General features: G+C 36.6%; 1 long non-coding RNA gene across 9 annotated transcripts in view; it reads right to left on the reverse strand.

Moving 5' to 3' along the window:
• Window positions 1-13890, reverse strand: part of LOC146766751 (uncharacterized) — a 71742-nt gene that overhangs the window by 33738 nt on the left and 24114 nt on the right. For all 9 annotated transcript variants that reach the window (XR_014957058.1, XR_014957061.1, XR_014957062.1 and 6 more), the window contains 2 exons: window positions 2060-2229; window positions 912-1055 (listed from right to left, as the gene is read on the reverse strand). This is a non-coding gene — a long non-coding RNA (uncharacterized LOC146766751). The remainder of the gene's footprint in view (window positions 1-911; window positions 1056-2059; window positions 2230-13890) is intronic.

Genomic DNA, 13890 nt, shown 5'->3' on the forward strand with positions numbered 1-13890 from the left:
TTTATCTGTTCCAAAGTCCCTCAGAATGGGGCAAGAATCTCTGTTTGGAGTTGTGGTACATCTGGATCACAAGCTGAGCCACAACCATCCTGTCCTAGGTGAAAGAAGTCAGGATTCACTGAGGGCAGGATATGCACAAGGACAAGATACAGACTGCAGTCTACAAAGCACATATATCACACACAGGATGTTATTCTTTAGACCTATGAGACCAAATCCTGACCTACACATCTATTGGCTTCCAGCTACATAAATATGTTGTTCCCCAGATCAAATTTATAGAAGTAGGAAACCTTGCACATCTCCAGGCAGAAGTAGCAGCATGGATACTGCCTCAGCTTTGCTGAGGTCATAGTCTTTACAGAGCCAGCAGAAAGGACTGGCCATTAATTTTCTCCAGTATGATTTCACTTTTCTCATTATGTGCAAAAGCATTGTTCCAGACTAGTAAGCTGTGGCTGTAGGCTGGGTAGAATGCATTTCAGTGAGACAGCACTCATTAAAAAGTGCAACAAACTTCATTGTGAAGGTTATCCTTGCTGCTAATGATAGACCAAAATGAAATCTGCCCAGACAATAAGGACAGTGCTATGCTAGTGACAGTAGGGCGTCTTACAAACTCCACTGTGAGGCACAGCCACCAATGCCCAATACACTTATGTTGTAATTTAACCACAGCTGGTAACAAACTACCAGAGGGCCTCTGGCTCGCTCCACATCCCCTGCCCTGGTGGGATGGGGAGGAGATTCTTGGGCAGAGAAACATACTGTTTATTAATTTAAATTTAGTAATAGTAATAATAACAATAAACAAACAACAATAAAAGAAACTACAATAGTGAAAAGGAGGTAGAGAGGACTGAAACCCAAGAGAAACAAGTGATAGAATTGCTCAGCACCTGCTAACTCACCTCTCTCCCAGCTGGGGGCTTCTGGCCAAAGCCTTCCAGTTTATACACTGAACATGACATTTTATATTATGGAATATCTCTTTGTCCAGTTTGGGTCAGCTGTCCAGGCTGTGCTCCCCTGAAGGGTTCTTGTGTACCTGGTCACTGGCAGAGCATGGGAAAATGCAAAATCCTTGATTTAGAATAAACATGTCTTAGTGACAACTAAAATTATCATCCTTGTTCTCATACTAAAACAAAAACACAGCATTGCACCACAAACTAAGAAGTAAATTAACTCTATTGCAGCAAAAATCGTGACTACTTAGAGGATTTTACACTCCAACTAGGCATTTCAGAGAAAAAGCCAAACAAATAATCTAAAAATTCTTTTGATTTATTTAGATATTTTTATTTGCCTATTTCACTATTTGATTTTCTCATGAAAGAAATTTCAAAAGCTCAAGTTTCAATGTCTTTCTAGTACATGGAGAATGATACCTATTCATACAGAAATAAGCTGCTTCAAAATATTTTCTAGGGGAAGGATATCTCCTTCATCTGCTATGAGATTATCTGTATTCAATTTCACTTGATTTTGTCTCACTTTTATCATGTATGCCATTCCACCTGCCAGAGAAGTTGAAATGTCTATCAGAATATAGCAATATATATATATAGGAACAATAGGTCTGGATCTTTTATTAGTAGTTTTTCCTGAATATACACTCTCACACATCTGCAGGCTGAGAAGAAAATGATAACTCTTATACACATTTTTCAATTCAATAAGATATGATTGGCATACCATGATTTAAAAGAGATATTGAAGCAGGTATCTCCTGATAGGTAACTATCAATGCCTCACTTAAGCTCAGCTCATCTAGAACAGAGATGAAGGTCAGGATGGTGATCCATTTGAGCCCATTTTTTTAGGAGAAACTTTATTGATGAGACAAAGTTCGTTACTTTTTGGAAGGGTAAGGGGAGCATTCCATACCAGGATGGAAAAAAGAGGAAATCAGTGAAATACAGAGCTGAAATGAGGCCTCTGAAAAAGGAATGAGGAAGCAGTTTTTCCACAGGTACTCAATAATAAGAGCAAATATTAAAAGTAAAACCAAATACATTCAAGATCCTGAACCAGACAACACTACTTAAATACTCACCTTTTACAAATAGACATTTTCCTTCTTACTTTTTAAGGCTGTGAGACATTCTGGGAAATAAGAATCTCTATGGATCAGTGCAGGTGTTTTTTGAGAAGAAAGATATAAGGCAAGTTGCATACTGTGTGGAACTCTGCTCAGCTGAAAAAAATTTATCAGGCCATTATTGCCTGTAAGCAAAAATATGAGAAAAAAAATAATATGATACAGTCCATTTCTGTTTGCATAGATGAAATTAACAATTTTCACAGTTTCTACATCTTTCTGGGAAAATTGAACCCTAAAGCTTTGTCGTGACAGTCTCTTACAAAAAAAAAGCATTTATTTTGACTTTCATATTAACGCCTTTATCAGATGAAACTTTTACTTAGTCATATTTATATGAATTTAAGTAGCAAGCTTAGTGACTCAGCTTTCTAGTGGGCTATCACCTGCTTTCTTTCCTTTAAAAAATGGGAGCAATTATTTACACTTATGAGAACAATGGGGACAGCAATGCACTAAAGACAAAAAATATGAAAAAATATGAAATTATCCACAGAAACATTACAGAGAAGATACAGATGAAGTAAATGCTCCCACTAACTACTCATTTACTGACCTGCATCTTCAATTACTTACCTGAATAAATGACACATCACAAAGATAATCTAAAAGACCCACTTGGCTATTAACCCATTGAAAATGATGAGCTCATTTGTTGAGGAATTCTGTTCATAATGATCATTTGCTACAACTGTCAGTGCAGTAGAAGCTTAGCAAGCATAGAGATGAATACAATGACAACATTTATTTTTATAAAGACACAGATTTGCTTAAGCCTTTGCAGTACGATCCCTTAATTTGAGATTTAGAAATCCAGTTGTACTGGAAAGATATAGTTTAAAATGTACAAAAATTCCACAGTCTTAACTGGAAAAAAAGGTGTCGGGGACAGGGGATTTTTCCTAGTTTTTACATAAACCTGTTGAAGCCAGAATTTAATAGTATAAATTGGCTGCTGTAAAACCATTATTTGACATTAAAACAAATCCAGATTTCTAGTACACTGGGATGATAGACAATAGGGACACACAATATATTAGTTTTCAAAACTACAGTTTGCCTTAGAAAAGTGAAAGCACTGTACATTAAGGGGAGAACAATGTGAGAAATTTGAATGAGAGTTCCTGGTTTTCAGTGTTGTTATCCTGATGCTCCTGCTGAGGCACCTTCCTTTATCAGTTATACTATTTGTATGTGGATTAATTCTTCCAGCAAACATCTTTTGCACTGGGTAAAAATGAGATGTTAGAATCATTACAATGTCGGTAGAGGAGTAATCTTTAGAAAAGACAACAAATTCAGCAGAACAGTTGTTCTAGCACTTATCAAAACTTTTCAAAATGTTAATTCTTCTCATGTCCCTAATTACTGAAGCACACTTCTTGTATCCTGACAGATAAACCTGTTTAAGATTCTAAGGGGCTGAAGAGAAATGACGTATCCAGCCCTGAGCACCTTCCGCCACATCTCTGACAACAGTCAGCTCAAGGCACTCTGACCCCACAGATGATTATCTGTGAATTTACAATGCTGTCTACAAAAAGTGCCAGAAAATTAGCACTTCTGAATGCCTATTTTGCATTCTTCAACTACACTATTAGAATTCTTTTGTCAAGAGAAGCATGCTACATCATTGTATTCATATTAAACGCTCTTTGATTTGTATGACTTTGTGTTTGTAATAGACCCAAACAAAGATCTCATTTGTTCTGCTGGCAAAAGCTAATCTGTACAAGGGTTTTTTTTTATTATTATTTTCTGCAGAAACTGCCTTTCTGAGCCTAGAGATTGGGTTAGCTAAAAGCTTCACATTCATTATCTTTAAGGTACCATGTTAATGAAAGGATTTTAATCATTGACATTGCTTTGTGAATTATTATTACACAAACCCCTGCTGTTGAGTAAGACAAAATTAACCCAGTGTAAGGGGCATTAAAAAAATCACAGCTAATTAGTAAGCTAACAGGAACAAAGAGAATATATAACGAAGATGTTGAGAGGAAGACACGTAAAATCTGTAGCTTCCATTCCAACGTTGATCTTTCTATATGAAAATCTTTTTTTTTCTGTCTGATTTGTTCCATTAGTCTTGAGCATTTTTATGTTTTGTAATTAGTTTTCTAAGCCACAATGTCTCACTTCTCTCAAACTGTAGAAATCCAAAAGCTCATAATAGAAAATGGAAGATATTTAAAAATGCTTTTAAATTATTTCCCTAGCGATCTATATCAGAAACATAAAATAATTCTCTGGATTATTCTGGGAAATTATTTCCTTATTCTCTGCTGTTCTCCATGAATTGCAGAATACTTTAACTAATCTAGCCAGGTTCCTTTGGAATAAGCCCTTCATTTTAATGGATTGATACTATTGTCCAGGTTGTAATTCCATATGGAGCAGATAAATGAAGCCATAGGTTTAAATCACTGCATGGCTTCCCTTCCACACTTCTAGTCATGCTGGTTTCCAATGGGCATCACATCATTGTGCTGATGTAAGAGCCAAGGATGAGACAATCAAATCACAGAGAAGTATTCATGCTGGGTGCCATTTGCCTATAATTGCTCTTTGTAAGTTATAGTTTCAGATAAAGCTCCCAAAATGGAATGAAGACAAAATAATAATTAAGTCTGTTTCTCTTTTTGAGCCTGACAAAGGCTTTAAAATTTTTTAACGTGTTTGCCCTTCTGTTCATTATTCCACACATCCCCCTCCCTTCTCTCTTTTGTTCATCAGCCTTTTCAGCCTGATAATTAAGACTCAAAATATTTGCTGCAGTTGTTTTTTTTTCTGAGACATCAATTGGTTTGTGTTGTAAATGTGGAACAACAATCATCTAGTTCTCTTGTGTGCCAGTAATTTAGTATTTCAATAATCTCCAATTGTTGAAAGGTTTAAAACAAATCAACATTTCTGGCAATTTCCATTTCTTTGTGGGGGAAAAAAAATGTGAACATAACAGTTACACCCTATAGTCTTCTATTTTCCTTTTTTCACCTCCTTTTTATTTTGTGATCTTTATGAGGGAATTAAAACACAGGGCAATTGTATGGCATAAAACACAAGACTCACTTCAATAAAAACATAACATTCTTGCACAGGGGCAGCTTTTACAACCAGTATCATTGCTTCAGCTCTGCTAGTGCTGATTAATTCCATTAACTCTCTCTCAAATTTTCAGTTAAATAAATGAAAGGTAGTATCTAATATATTATGCAATGGGCAGTACATTTTCATATGTAGAATTTTCCATGGAAGGATATTATAGTGTTTCAAAAATATTGGCTAACCAAGACAAAAAACTGTAATTCAAAATTTTGGTAGGTCTGTGACATATACAATGGATCCAGGAAGGGCAATGACAAAACTGGGAACTAGATGTCCCTAGAACACATTTCAGAATGATGAAATTTATTCTATTACCATAATCCCTGGGCAGTGTTCCTCCCTCCACAATATCAAATATTTAGGGAAATGCCTTAGTCATTGTTTTAGGGAGATCTGTGGATATTAATCAAGCCTATTATCTGAAATAGATTTAGCTATCCAGTTCATGTAGCACTGAATCTGTTTGCCATCACTGGCCTGGTCAGGTAAATCAGGATTAATTCTCAGAACAGAACCAACCTCATTGTCCTCACTGCCACTGTAATTTTTCTTTTTCATTCAACCTTGATACTCTAGGAACAAAATACAGTTTTTTTTCTACAAGTTTTCCTGTAACACAACTTTCAGAGCACAGAAAAGCAAAACAGAGAATGTTCCTAAAATTATATCAAAATCTACAAATGATTCAGCTGAAAAACTAGGATAGACTTTCAAGCTGCAGACAAGAGAGAGACTGTAGAGTTCTCTGGCTCCTAGAAATTGGAAGTGATTCATTAGGCCAGTTGAGAAATGGCTGGCAGTCACAGAAGACAAAATTCCATCTCCCATGCTGTGACCCTTCCCTGTGTGCAGCACCTTACTCCCTAGTCCTGGAAATGAGGAACCTTATGGGGACTGCAAGATAACAAAGCTACTCAGTCACACAAGCTCTGCCTCCATGCACTATTGCTAAAGTGCCATCCACTCTCCAGAGGATTACAGCTTCTTTCCTTCCAGAATACTATACAGATGTGGATACTTCTCTCCTTACAGAATACTATACAGATGTGGACAGAAGTCCTTGGATAATCACAATTCACAAGCTTCTTTCGAAATTTTAGACAATTCTGGCAAAGATTTTCCATGCCTTTTTCCTAGCCAACAAAATGGTTCCTTTTCCCTCCTTGCACTAAATCAGTCGGCTTAATGCTGACCTGCAGTAAATCCTGCAAAGTGGAAAACTACCAATAGCTTCGCTTGCAATAATCCTTACTTCTAGAGATCCATATGCTGCATTTGACTAAGCATGGACTGAAAATAAAGAAACTCATGAAAGGAAAGGAACTGAATGTTTTTTTTCAGATGTCCACAGCAAATCTCTGTTGTCTATTGAATGTCATGTTTTTACTTATGGTAGATGCCATGTATTTATGAAAATTAGATACATACAAGTCTATTAATCTATATGGGTATGGCTTCACATATAAGTGTGGATGTGCATATGTCTGCTAGAATTGCATAGGAAAACTGATCAGAAAAATAAGACTATCAGCACTGGTCCATTTGTGGTTTTCAGTTTCACATGTTATTCAGATTTCATACTGATATCTGTAAAAATGGTATGTAAGAAATTAATTCATGATATATAATAGAAATTTGTAACTTATAGCAGAACAATTTCTTCTCAAGAAATATTAATAAAACTAGCTATTAAAATATGAAAATATGGAGATGAAGACAATACCCTATTTGAACAACTACTTCACATTGTTCTAAATGTTTCTGTTTTTTCATAAAACTTATGTATATGGTTCTATATTAGCATGTCTTTAAGTTTGTTGCTGGGTAGAGCTAAAATTCCACTTTTTTTTTTTAAGATGAGTTCTTACTATTTGAACGTTAAAAACCAAAAAAAAGAATTTCACTTCTTCATCTTATACAAATGATTTACAAAAGTTTTTGAATTTTCATCGTTGCTCTGCTTCTCTGCAAAGCAGTTATCAGACCCCATTGTGAACACTTTGGAAAAACACAGCCTGGCTGACAAATTAGTAGTATTTGGTGGTAATATTACTAATTCAACATTTGAAAAGGCTGCTCACTGGGGAAAAATGACATGTTCTCTAAGTCACAGGAGAAGCTAGGGAGATAGTTAATGGGTGTTGGCTGTGCTGCACATATTGTGCACGACACTGTTCACATTGCAGCTGACTGACTGCCAATAGATGTGGAAGCAATTGTCAACAAGATTTATTGTTAGTTTCACATCTATACAGTTAGAGACAAAAGGCTGAAAGAGTTTTGTGAAGTTCAGTCCTGGCTTCTCTGAACAATAGCAACACACACTGATTAACATTAATGCTCTCGCTGAAATAATTTTGCAGCTTTGGAGGTCTTAAAAGTTATTTTCTTGAAATAGCAAAATCCCCACAACCCTCAGAATTTTTTTTTTCTGAGATCAATACCTGACTGACTTCAGTTCTAGCTCACACAATAGGAAATTTTCAGTTTAGAACTGGTTTTGGAAACCTCAGGAAACCTTTCTTAACAAAAGAAGTAGGGCACACAAAGTAATTAAACAGTAACCACTGAGGAGGAGCAGATGTTTCTTACTCAAAATTACAGGTTGTAAGGAGTGAGGGGAGGGGGTCTGGGGCCAGGGTTTGGAGAGGGGGCAGCGGGTCATCTATGTACACTTTAGAGTTAACTCACCAGTTTGAAAGACCACAACAAACTTGTTATATAAATGTATTAATTCCGGAGGCATGAATTTCAATGAATGCTTTTTTCAGTTTCTGTTCCTGCGGTTTGTGCTTCTAGAGAATGTTTTTAACCTAGCTTCACTAAGGCAAAATGGTATGATTTCCATATATTTTATATCCATATACATTTTAACTTCAGAAGGATAGATTTATTTACCAAATGCTACAGAATTTAAGCAGAAATCAAAGCTCAATATCTCAGGCATTTTTGTGTCTAGCCAGAGCAAAGGGTTTGTGTCTTTTGAATGATAAAAATATTTTGAAGGCTCTTAGGATTGTCTTGCTTGAATCTCTAATGTGTTTATTTCTTTGTCTCAGAAATCAATTGAGGTGAATTTAATCACATATTTTGTAGTAGAAGACACCTCTAGCTCTGGAATCTTCTTAACTAATAGCTTGAGAATATGATACATGAGACAGACTGACAGGAAATAACCAGTTGGATTGTTTCAAACAAGAATTTCTGCAAAGACACCCTTACACGGAGGGGAGAATGCAGCTACAATTAGAGGACTTGCCCAGTACTACTGGATGTTGCAGTGCCCTGTATCAGGATCTTGGAAAGCAAATAGGAAGTGTATTTAGACACATGCAGATACATGCCAGCCAAACAGCTGATAAAAGTCTCTGTGTTCATTATTTTCTCCACCAAAGTTGGCACAGATTATTGTAAAAATCATAAAAATAAAAAATATTATCTCATGTAATCCAATTGCAGATGGCATTTCTCAGCACAGATGCAGCTGTTCAGAGAATCACCTTGGTATTGAAGGACATCTGGATAACGGACAGCACAAGAGCATCAGAATATGTAGAAAATAGGATGGTAAAAATTTATGGCAGTTCTGGGTTGGAATTACTCTAAAGTGTCCTAACAAGTATGAGAAAAGCTGACGTTTCAGATAAGCAACCAGCTTATCTAAACATTATTTACAGGGCAATCACTTTTTTTTTTTTTTTTTTTTTTCAGGAAGGAAGCTGACATTGTAATGCCAATTAAAAAAAAAAAAAATTCACTACTAAGGAGAAAATCAAAACAGTTTGAAACAGTCTTCTGATAATTGGGCAAACACTATTACAAAGTACAATATGGGAAAGAGTCTGGACAGATCTTTGTTCAAGGAATTAATTGTTACTTTCCGTCGAGTGTTCCCAAAAATAGATTTGACATTGTATTAGGTTTGCATGGCCTTATTTCAACTGGGAGGATGGAGGGGTGTAGGGGGGGAAAAGTATTTTTTCTCTTTCTCTCTCCCTCTGTTTTAGGATTTTTTCCTGTTTTCCAAAATATCTACCATTTTTAATTATTCTTCATAAACTACTATAGTCAAATTTAGGAAAAAATATCATAATAGTGTATTTGAAAATAATATGAAAAGTATTGTCTATGTATGGGAAATACAACTGCTCTTTTCACATATGCTGAGAGTTCCATGACTTAAACACAGGTGCATGCACACACAAAAGAACTACCTCTCCAGCTCTGCCTACACTGCCCATCCACAGGAACACAAACAATACACCCACAGGGAAATTTAGTTCCTTACAGCCAACTAGTTCCCAGAATTAGCAGAAATGTAAATCATGCGAGGTGCTGAGAAATCTGATGACTCTTGTGTATCTGCCTGAGCCAGAGTAAGAGCACTCACAGAGCTTTAAGAGAATCAAAAGGTATTACAAGGATAAAGCAGAGTATTAACAAGGGTAATTTCTGAGGAAATGAGGCCAGAGGATGAGGTACATGCTGCACTGCATTGTGTCCAAGACAGACCCCCCTCTGAATCCTTCATTCTAACAGTTCTGTGTTATGCACATGAAATAAATTAAAACTGGCTACAGAAAGGCTAAGAGGAGTAGTTCAAACTTAGTGATTTCAGATGGCAGAAATTTCTGTCAATTCCTTTCTTCTGCAGAGAATCAAATCCAAAGCTTCACCAGATTTGTCTGAACAGTCCTGCAGACTGACAGCAGGACCTTTTTTGGTCCTCTCCCTGGGTAAAGACACAGATTAATACTTCAGTCATAAGCAAAGCTTTCTCTGCCAAGGCTTAAAATCCTGTCTTCTTTCAGGTCACTTATATCCCCAACATTTAAGTGCTCTTGTTCAAATGAGATAAAAGTTAATTTTGAAAGAAAAGACATAAGGAGTCAAATCCCATCTCCTTGAACATTACTGTGAGCTAATGGGTAGAAACATAACAGTCTGAAAAATAAGTTAATTTGTTGGACCATTAAAATAATTTGTATGAGTAAAGATACAATTGGCCAATTTACAAAGAGGTCAGGTAAGGCAACAAATGATTTAGGAGAGAAAAACTATCAGGTGTTTAAACAAAAATATTTACCATGGCTGTTTTCAGAGATAGCATTTCAGCTCTCTCTCATCATGCCTACTTGATAAAAGCAGTAACGGAAGAGCTGTTTTAATTACAAAGAGTCAGTGTAGCACACACCACTATTTGGCGGTTGGGTGGCATTACTGCTGAGTAACGCAGAAAGTTTCCAGAGATAACATCTTCATTAGTGAGACTATGATGTCCTACACTGACTTGCTTATAGGTCCACCAGGCTGAAAAACAAATGCTATAGATTAACCCTTCAAACATCATGAAGAATTTTGCTGCATGTTTCCTGAAGAGAAGGAAGAATTATAGAATAATCTGGTGGCTGATGCAGACAGCCGTGTGGTAGCCCATTTCCCTTTCTCCCATACACATCTGAGGCACTCATCTGTTTGACATGAGCCCCTTACCCACTGCTCACCTTCCCTTTTTATGTGTCAGTAAAAGCCTAGTACAGACAAATTAAGGTAGTTCAGAACATGTCCCTGGGTTTCACCAACTCTTCAGCTACCAGCCGTAGGACAGATTAAAACTTCACAGATGTGAGGAGAAGAGATATTATAGCAAAGCAGTAGTGCCACTACAGATAAGGTTAAGATGGCACATTATAAACACCTATTCACAGTGGCTTATAACTGTAGGCTAAAAATTTCTCTCAGGCTGAAACTGGGCATATCTGAGCTCAGCTTGGTAATGGTTTTCCCTGTCTCTTCATACCATTTTGATTAGGTGTTTGTGATATGAGAATGCAAACAAATATATTTCTCTGGTAGTTTCAGATGGCAATGAAATGTGTTTCTTTCATGAAAAACCTGGAGACCAAGGTGTTCCTATCACGTTAACAGCCATTTCATTGTCCATTATTTCCCCCCAAAATATGATTTTTAAAGTGGCAAAATTTACGCCATTTTTTCCAAAAACCATTCAGGGCAGCTAAGGGATGAGGTCTCTGCCTGTTGGCTCTGAAGGATGTGCAGTGTCCCTCTGAGCCTCAGGAGCTCACAGTGCTCACCAGCACCATGCAGTTCAGGCCAGCCTTTGCTTAGGTCTTGGATAAAAGCCTCCTTTGGAAAAACAGCATTTTTAGGAGTTCAACATATTAACCAAAACTTCCATAGTTTGGAACGAGGAAAAAACAAGTGCCATTGTATAGCACACAAACCCATTATTTTAATGAGGCATTTATTCTAATTGCCTAATTTATTTTGAATTATGCCTCATTTATTAAAACCCTGCATTTTTGTTCTGATCTTTAATGAAGGATGTAATGAAATCCCTAAATACAGTACTGTCTTTTTTTTTTCCTGTGACCTTTTCCTCCTATAAGTTTAGAATTTTTGCCAAATATTATAATTTTTCATCAATCATCCAAAGCAATAAAGTACAAAGTGTTACTTGCCTGTCTATCTGCCTGGCTCCATTCAAAGTAGTATCCACCTCAACAGGTATTTAAAACAATAAATTACTGTAATAAACTTGTTGAATGAGACACATTTTGTTTTACTTTTTTGTTTGTATTTATCATGCACCAAGATATATACTGAATTATTCTATCACAAGCAATTCATAGCCATGAAAGCACGGTTTTAATGAGCCTAGAGGATGCTATATCTATCAAAGCATATTTTTCAAGAGTCAGACTCACAGTGGGCAAAGTACAAAAAGATAATGAAATGAGAACAGGAAGAGGAGAGAAAAAATGGTATACCAACATTTGGAGAGGGAATATAAAAATTATTTGACTTAGTTATTCTTGATATTTTTCAAAATTTATTTCTAATTTCCCTTGTGAATTAATTTTTTTCCCAGCATAGCCTGTGCACTCTGTAGCTCCTTCATAATTCTGGAACATGTGTGGTATGTATTCAGGGCACCAGGCTGCAGTGAGCCTGGTGTGCTGGGAACAGACATGTGATGTCTTCATGTGAAGGAAATCTCCTTAAAAGCTGTGGGGCACCATTCTTGTATTTATTTCAGATGGGAGACATTCAGATGGGGCAAGTATAGACAGCAGTGAGATGCTTGTGGAAGGAGATCACATGTTTCTTACTCTGGTCACTCCATGTGAAGAAGTGGAAAAAAGCAAAAGGCAAAACCAAGTAAAAAGGGATTTGTTGTTGTTTTTTGAAAAAGAGATCAGAAAGAGAACAGGACAAAAGTTATAACTATAATGTCAGAGCAAGAAATATAGGAAATTTTTAGATGTAACACACTCACCAGCAAGCCGCCCACTGAAACAGGAAAGCAATGATTTGGGTGCCTGCATCCCTGCTGCCCTGAGAGCCCATCAGGAGTGACAGCAGCACCTGGAGAGCCCCACGGTGGCTCTGCCCCCTCCCCAGGACTCCAGCAGGCACCAGGGCAGCAGGGGCTCAGCAGGAGCTGATTTACTCAGCTCCTCAGCAAAGCAAATTGGCTGTGCTGAGCTCGGTGCTGCCTCGCTTAGGTTGTTACCACTGTTTGAATTTACATCTGCCTCAAGTTTCTCTGCATTACACTGCAGGCACTTTTGCTGGTTAAACCTACAGAAAGATTGTAGAAAGACAGTTTTTAGATAAATTATACACCTGTGGAGCTCCTTCTAAAAAGCAGTATTGTGTTAGTAATAGAGCGCAGTAAGGCTCCTCCCAAAATACTGGATATACAGACAGTAGGAACATCCACAATTACATTACAAAGAATGAAATAATTGCAAAGGCTATAAGGGAGAGATATGCTTCAGGGCATAAACCTCAATTTTAAGTTCCTTATAAGCTGCTGGTACAGGTAAGGTTTGGATGACAATCCTGTATGGTATATTTTATATTCCTAATTTGATATACTGATTAAAAGCACCTTTCATCTGTTTGTTCTAAAGAATATTTTCAGTATATATTACCATCTTTATAAACATAACTTAAAAACCTGAGTCAAATGTGGTGAAGATTAACTTTTTAAGTCAGCACATATATACCAGCAAAATAAAAAAAACAACCACCAAGAAATGCAAACCAAAATCACCAAACTTAGGAATGTTTAGCATTTAGCTTCACATTCCAACTCACAAATGCAGGCATCTATCTCAAATGTTACTTTACTAGGGAATAGCTTTATCTGTTATAGTTATGTCAGATGACTGTATGGCTACAAAAATATTCCTTTAAGAGATGGATGTTATTTCTTCTTTGTAGGAAGGACTGGTCATGGTTCAGCAAGACTGCAAAAATAACCTTAATTTAGGTGTGGGCTGGTGATAATTACTAGTGATTGAATGCCAATGACTGAGAGAGATAAAAAATCCCATATAATGACAGATGATGGTAGAGGAAAGTGCTGCTTAGACTGACACTGTACCACTTCATCAGACATTATAAATTAAGGGTAAATTAAATTAGGTTAAATATACAGTTATTTAACAACACTCAACCAAATATTTCTTTGCTAGATAGCAAATAAGGCTTGTATTTAACCAAAGATTAGTGCATCCAATTCTAATACCAATGCAGTTTGTTTTTATAGGATGATCTAAACCACGCTTTATGTTGACATTTCTATTGCCTACTTAATGAAAGCATATCAAATATGCATGGCAAATAAATAGTGTGTTCCACATAAA

The sequence above is a fragment of the Lonchura striata genome, chromosome 8, assembly GCF_050655825.1.
Source record: "Lonchura striata isolate lonStrDom1 chromosome 8, ASM5065582v1, whole genome shotgun sequence".
Taxonomy (NCBI): Eukaryota; Metazoa; Chordata; class Aves; order Passeriformes; family Estrildidae; genus Lonchura; species Lonchura striata.